The sequence below is a fragment of the Saccopteryx leptura genome, chromosome 6, assembly GCF_036850995.1.
Source record: "Saccopteryx leptura isolate mSacLep1 chromosome 6, mSacLep1_pri_phased_curated, whole genome shotgun sequence".
Classification (NCBI taxonomy): Eukaryota; Metazoa; Chordata; class Mammalia; order Chiroptera; family Emballonuridae; genus Saccopteryx; species Saccopteryx leptura.
The window spans coordinates 148,711,582-148,719,328 of NC_089508.1; the positions used below are offsets into that span (position 1 = coordinate 148,711,582).

At 40.1% G+C, this 7,747-nt stretch overlaps 1 non-coding gene across 1 annotated transcript; it reads left to right on the forward strand.

The window, feature by feature from the left end:
* Nucleotides 1-836: 836 nt before the first annotated feature.
* On the forward strand, nt 837-912 carry TRNAV-AAC (transfer RNA valine (anticodon AAC)). Its single transcript has one exon. It is a non-coding gene; the product is annotated as a tRNA-Val (tRNA).
* Nucleotides 913-7,747: the final 6,835 nt, after the last annotated feature.

Consider the following 7,747-nt stretch of genomic DNA (forward strand, 5'->3'; position numbering starts at 1 on the left):
CAATATATGAAAAAAATTATACATCATGATTAAGTGGGATTTATTCTGGAGAGACAAGGCTGGTACAATATTTGCAAACGTATCAATGTGATTCATCACATAAACAAAAAAAAAAAGAAAAACAACATGATAATTTTAATTGATGCAGAAAAAGCATTTGATAAAATCCAGCACTCATTTATGATCAAAACTCTCAGCAAAGTGGAAATACAGGGTACATACCACAATATAAAAAGGGCTATCTATGACACACCCACAGCCAACATCATACTCAATGGGCAAAAATTAAAAGCAATCCCCTTAAGATTAGAAACAAGGCTGGGGTGCCCCCCTTTCACCACTTTTATTCAACATAGTTCTGGAAGTCCTAGTCACAGCAATCAGATAAGAATAATAAATGAAAGGCATCCAAATTGGAAAAGAAGAAGTAAATTATTATTATTTGCAAATGATATGATACTGTTGATAGGAAACCCTAAAGTCTCAGTCAAAAAACTACTGAATCATCCCGGTAGGGCGCATGCGGGAGTCTGTCTGACTGTCTCTCCCCATTTCCAGCTTCAGAAAAATACAAAAAAAAAAAAAAAAGAAAAAAAAAACTACTGGATCTGATAAATGAATTCAGCAAGGTTGCAGGATATAAAATTAATACTCAAAAATCAGTGGCATTTTTATACACCAACAATGAACTGTCAGAAAGAGAAATTAAGGAAACAATTCCCTCCACTATTGCAACAACAACAACAACAAAATACCCAGGAGTAAATTTAACCAAGGTGATTAAAGACTTATACTTAGAAAATTATAAAACATTGATAAAAGAAATGAAGAAAGTGGCTCTGGCCGGTTGGCTCAGTGGTAGAGCATCAGCCTAACATGCAGGAGTCCTGGGTTCAATTCCCTGCCAGGGCACTCAGGAGAAGCAACCATCTGCTTCTCCACCCCTCCCCCTCTCCTTCCTCTCTATCTCTCTCTTCCCCTCTTGCAGCCAAGGCTCCATTGGAGCAAAGTTGGCCCGGACACTGAGGATGGCTCTGTGGCCTCTACCTCAGGTGCTAGAACGGCTCTGGTCACAACAGAGCGACACCCCAGATGGGCAGAGCATCACCCCCTGGTGGGCATGCTGGGTGGATCTTAGTCGGGCTCATGTGGGAGTCTGTCTGACTGCCTCCCCATTTCCAACTTCAGAAAAATAAAAAAATAAATAAATAAATAAATAAACAAACAAACAAATAAATAAAAAAGAAATGAAGAAAGATACAAATAATTGGAAGCATATACCATGTTCATGAATAGGAAGAATCAATATCATTAAAATGTGTATATTACGCAAAGCAATTTTTAAATCCAATGCAATACCAATTAAAATACTAGTGACATACTTCAAAGATTTAGATATAAAACACATATTCCAAAAATTTATATGGAACCAAAAAAGAACACGAGTAGCCTCAGCAATCTTGAAAAAAAGAATAAAGTGGGAGATATCACACTTCCTGATATCAAGTTATACTACAAGGCCTCAAAACGACTTGGTACTGGCATAAGAATAGGCATATAGGTCAATGAAACAGACAGAGAACCCAGAAATAAACCCACATCTTTATGGACAATTGATATTTGACAAAGTAGGTAAGAGCATACAATGGAGGAAAAACAGCCTCTTTAACAAATGGTGTTGGAAAAATTGGACATCTACCTGCAAAAAAAATGAAACTAGACCACCAACTTACACCATTCCACAAAATAACTCAAAATGAATAAAAGACTCAAATATAGTCATGAAACCATAATCATCTTAAAAGAAAACATAGGTAGTAAATTCTCTGATATCTTTTGCAGCAATATATTTGTTGATTTATCATCTCCACAGACAAGAAAAATAAAGGACAGGATAAACAAATGGGACTATATCAAAATAAAAAGCTTTTGCACAGCTAAAGACAACAAGAACAGAATAAAAAGACAAACTAACTACAGAATGGGAGAACCCATTGCAAACGTATCAATGTGATTCATCACATAAATAAGAGGTTAATAACCAAAATTTATAAAGAACTTGTAAAACAACACCATGGAGATAAACAATCCAATCAATAAATGGACAAAAGAAATAAATAGACACTCCTCCAAAGAGTACATACAGATGGCCAGTAGACAGATTTAAAAATGTTCAACATAACTAATTGTTAGAGAAATGCAAATTAAACCACAATGAGATATCACCTCACACCAGACAGAATGGCATACATTAACAAAACAACACATAATAAGTGCAGGCCGGGATATGGAGAAAAGGGAACCCTCCTGCACTGCTGGTGGGAATGCAGACTGGTGCAGCCACTATGGAAAACTGTATGCAGATTTCTCAAAAATTTAAAATGGAACTGCCTTTTGACTCAGCCATCCCACTTTTAGGAATATATCCCAAGAACACGATATCACTGATTCAAAAGAATAAATGCACCCCATGTTTATGGCAGCATTGTTCTGGAAACAGCCTAAGTGTCTGTCAGTGGACAAGTGGAATTAAAAGCTATGGTATATATATACAATGGAATACTATGGGACCATGAAAAAAAGGGAAATCTTACCTTTTGTGACAACATGGATGGACCTGGAAACTATTATTTTAAGTGAAATAAGCCAGGCAGAGAATGAAAAATATCATATGACTTTCCTCATTTGAGGACTCCAATGAACAATGTGCACTGAGGAATGGAATTGAGACAGAGGAGGGATCAAAGGGACCAGAGAAAAAGAGGAAAGAGGGAAAGGGGATGATAAGATGGGATAAACCTGAAGGGAAGGGGGGAGGGCGCTGTGGGGAGGGGGGCAAGAGAGATGTTGAAGGGAATATGGGGGAGGGGGAGATACATTTGTGGCAACACTAGAATCTATGTAAACACAATAAATTAAAATCAGTAAAAGAATAAATAAAAGTTTGGGAAAGGCTTAGTCTATAAGGACTTTGCCAGTTTACAGCCTGTCTCCCACACCCAATGCAAACTAAAAGCAAGCAAACATATACATCATTTTTACAAATTTATTTTACCAACAATTCCCCAGACTCCAATGCAAGGAGAAACCTTGGGTCATGGAAGAAACACTTAGGATGAAAGTTTTTGAGTGGATTAAGTTGGCATGTAGTCGATGTTTCAAATGCTAAAAATGGAATGCCCTGAGTCTGCCTGAGATGTGCTTGGTCAGGGAAGGAGGACCAACAAGAAGAGACATCAAGTTAGGGATGAGGACAAATAAAAACTCCCTAGTTGCCCCCTACCCACCCACATTCAGACTGTTAATAAACCAGTTTTACAAGTCTAAAACTAGTAGCCATTTATTCCAGGAACACCAGAGTATTAGCGTTGTCACCCCAGGATCTGCTGTGTAGAATATTTGCTTTTCAGTATTTATCTCACTGGCATGTGATAAGCAAATAAATTGCCCCTAATTTAGCTCTGTATTTGTTATTTTTATATCCACTCGGTAAAAAACAGATTTATTTGTAATTTTACCATGGACCTCCCATAGCTCAAACCATACTTCTCTCATTTCTCCTTGGCCCCTCTGGGGCCCCTGCATCTTTAGGCCTCCCACTTCTGTGTTCAAAGATAACCTACACTTCTCAATCTCTGACCTTTGTTCTCCACAATGTATGCTTATTTGTGGCACCTTCGTATTTGTTACCCCCTAAAAACTAAATTAAGAAACAAATTGCCCTGCTTGACCAGGCAGTGGCACAGTGGATAAAACATCAGACTAAGATGTGGAGGACCCAGGTTTGAAAACCCGAGGTCGCTGCCTTGAATGTGAGCTCATCCAGCTTGAGCATGTGTTCACCAGCTTGAGCACTGGATCACCAGCTTGAACATGGGATTGCTGACTTGAGCCTGGGATCATAGACATGACCCCATGGTTGCTGGCTTAAGCAAGGTCTCTGCCATGAACCAGCACAACTTGTAATTGTCCTGGTCCTGAGTGAGAATGTTGCGGAATGAAGAAATAAACTCAGAGAGAAAAGGAATAGGATTGGGAGGTTTTTGTGATGCCTTTAGTTTGCCAGAGCAAAAGCAAAGCAACTGGTCTGGTGGTAGAGCCATATACAAATAAGGAAGTCTCTGGCACAAAGTCACAGATCTGAGGCATAAATGGGATTCCTCATAAGAGTGCACCCCCCCACTATGCAACAGTCAAGGGTGTGGGGAAAAATGCAGTCTTAAAAGGGGTGTTGGAAAGATTTTAGTCTTAGAAGGGTGTGGGGAAGATCTTAGTCCTAAAAAAGTGTGGGGAAGATCTTTGTCTTAAAAGAGTGTGGGGAAGAGCTTAGTCTTAAACTAAATCCTAGGCTACAAGGACGTTGTCAGTTTACAGCCTGTCTCCTACAAGAGACATGAACAAGAATGTGATGGCAACAGGGGTGAGGGTTGGGGGGAGGGGGGATGGGGCGAAGAAGGAGAGAGGGGTTGGGGGAGGGGCACAAGAAAACCAGATAGAAGGTGACAGAAGACAATTTAACATTGGGGGAGGGGTACACAGCACAATCAAATGTCAAAATAATCTAGAGATGTTTTCTTTCAACATATGTACCCTGATTTATCAATGTCACTGCATTAAATTTAATAAATAAATTTTTTTAAAAAGTCACTTGCTCTGCTGCAGCCCTCCGGTAGGGGCACACGTGAGAGAGCAATCAATGAACAACAAAAGAGACTAAGAAGCTGCAACAAGGAGTTGATGCTTCTCATCTCTCTCCTTCCTGTCTGTCTGTCCCTATCTGTCCTTCTCTCTGTCTCTGTCACACACACACACACACACAAAATATCTTGTCCCTTAAATTCATTTCCTTATGCGAATTCTTCAGAAATTTGTCTTCACATGGAAATGTTCATGATGCACATTTTATCTTCTCCAAACTTGACCTATGACAACACACAAGAACAAAGGGCAAAACTTTTGCAGCTGGTAAACATTTGAGTTTTTTATAAAATGTGTTTGCAGCAAGTTCACATAAATATTTATTTAATCAAAACATTTGCTTCTTGGGCAGTGACCCAGACTTTGGGGACTGTAAATGGCAGAAGAGCCAGCCGATGAGACCAGACTTCAGGAAGTAGGGAGGCCAGGGTTGTGTGCTGGAACAGGAGAGATAGGCTCGCTGAGTCAGAGGCATAAGGCTTATCCTCAGGCAGACACCTGAGAGGTGGAGGTACTGTGTTTTCTTTTGAGAAGCTTTCAACGGCCTAAAACATTTTTCCAAATAAAAACACATTGTGTGTTTATAAATATTCCAAATTTTCTATTGCCATTCCCAGAAAAGAGAGAAGTTGATGGTAAGGTGTTACATCCCAGGAGATAGGCCACAGCAAACCCAAAGTGAATTTTATAAGTTTTATTGCAAACCTGTGCAGGGACTGCAGGCAACCCACGCAAGGGAGCACTGCAGCCCCGCACTTCTAAAATGGCTCCTTTTTATAGGGTGGCTATCTAGGCTGAGCAAGCATTATACAGAAGCAGATGTGGCTGTTAGCTATTGGCTAGGGAGGTCACGCGCAACATAGCAACAGGGGCCGGCATAGTAACAGGGGCCGGTTTTAGCTTAGTGGCGAATTTCAAACATAACCTTCTGATAAGGGTCTCTGACTCATCTGAACTCTTTGTTCTCAGCCTCACAGGGGCCCTATCAGCACTCCCTGTTCCTTCAATAGTTACACTCTTGGCAACCCCAGCATATCAGCACTCCCTGAATCTAACATAATGCAGAGAGAGAAACTGAACTCTGCTTCCATAAATTCCATGGAACAATAAAAATTGTTTGTGTACAAGTCCTGCTGGGGGTAAGGACAAAAAGGACACAAAGACCCAACTCCAGGGACCAGGTTCAGTGATGCAGATCCACTTTATTCAGGAAGTAAGTTAGCTTATATACACAGGTTCAGCCTATAGGGTGTTACAGTGTTTCCTTCATAGCCAATGGCTGAAAAGATCAGTGAGCTGCGTGGGTGGCACTAAGTCACTTTCTTATAGTAGGCGAACTTCCTTCCTGGGTATGCACAGGAGGCTTCTGGGAGCTGGAGTATTCTCACAGCATTGCATCAGCCACAGCTGCTAGGAATGTGCTCTGCACTCCACCCACAATTGACTTTCTAAATGGCTTGAAATTAACCAAAAAATGAGAGCTTGCAGAAGGAAGCAGCAGGAAGTGTTAGAAAGAACTTGTAGCTGTAGACTCAGAAAGATGTGGATTCAAACTACTTCCATCTCTTCTATGACATGCTTTTTAGCAAGTAGTCAATTTCTCAGAGACTAAAATGTCTCCCTGGTAAGACTGTAATGAATATTAAATAAAATACTGTCTATAAAGTATTGTTTTTACCATAAATGGCAAAAAGCCATTGTAGATTCAAGGCTTAGCAAAAGGCTAAGTTCTCCCCCCTTTACCTCCATTTTGGCTGTGATGCTGAGTATTTGCACCCACTTCACTTGCTTGCTTAAGTTGCTGGAAGCAATTTACATGCCTCTCCTTTTACTCTTTGTTCAGATGTTGGTTGATTTCACTTATGCATGGTGGGGGGATTCCTGTTTATGCCTTGGGAGAGTTCCTGTTTTAGCCTCGATGTGTAACTTTGTATCAAGGACCTTCTTGATTTGCATATGGCTATATAATAAAGCAAACTGGGGCTATGGGGCATTCGGATATTGCCATCAGCATTTGAAGAGTCCTCCTGGTCCCATTTTTTCTTAAAAAGTGTGTTTTCTTAATGCCACACCATTATTAAAAGCCGTGCTGGTCCATGGCAAGTGGTGCCCAAACAGAAGACTTGAGTATGAAAAAACTAAAACTGAAGGCAGGTGACAAAACTCCCCAAAGTGAAGTGTGCACAATGAGTAAAGAAAGTTTTTGGGGAATGTATAAGTGGGAGTAAAATATTATGGGACAGATAAGGTAAAAAATAAAGAAACTTTTTGTAGAAATGTTTCCATATGAGGACAAATCGTTGTCTGAAGAGTATCATAGTGAGCTGGAAACAGAAGGATGTGAATATGAGGATAAGGTGGAGTCTGAGGATAAGGTGGATTCTGAGGATGACTCAGGGGATAAAAAATCTGTGGCTATGGCTGTCTTAACCACGGGACCTCCGCTGCCCTCGGCTCCTTCTAAGTTCAACCCTCTGCTCCTCCATTCCCTTATCAGGCTGATTCCAGAGTCTATAGCTCAAAATCTGGGAAATCCCCTCTCCAACAATCTATAAACCAGGCTCGGAAAATAGGGAAAACAATAAATAGCTTTACCCATTTTCCTGTTGTAGAAAGGCAGGATGATACAGGGAGACTAGTGTGAGAACATGGAACTGTATCTTTTAGAACTCTGAAAAAGCTTAAACTTGCTTATGTTCAGTATGGGCGTACTGCTCCTTTTTCACTTGGTTTATTAGAAACTATTAGTGTAAATGCTCTTCCCCCAAATGACTGGAAGGCAATCGCTTGTGCTTTTCTCTCCAGGGATGATTATTTGCTGTGGAAGTTAGATTTTCTTGAAAAGCCCATTGAGGTAGGTAAAAAATTTTAGCATAGTCAACCTGAGCCACCAGTTACAGCAACTATAGATTTTGAGAATGGATAGGACACTCAGGTATTAGGAAAGTTACAGCTTTTCCTGTTATGGTCTGATTTTCTTTAATGTTTTAACTACAATATTCTGAACTATCATTTTGTTTCTTTCTTATTCTTTGCTTGGAAATTGAGG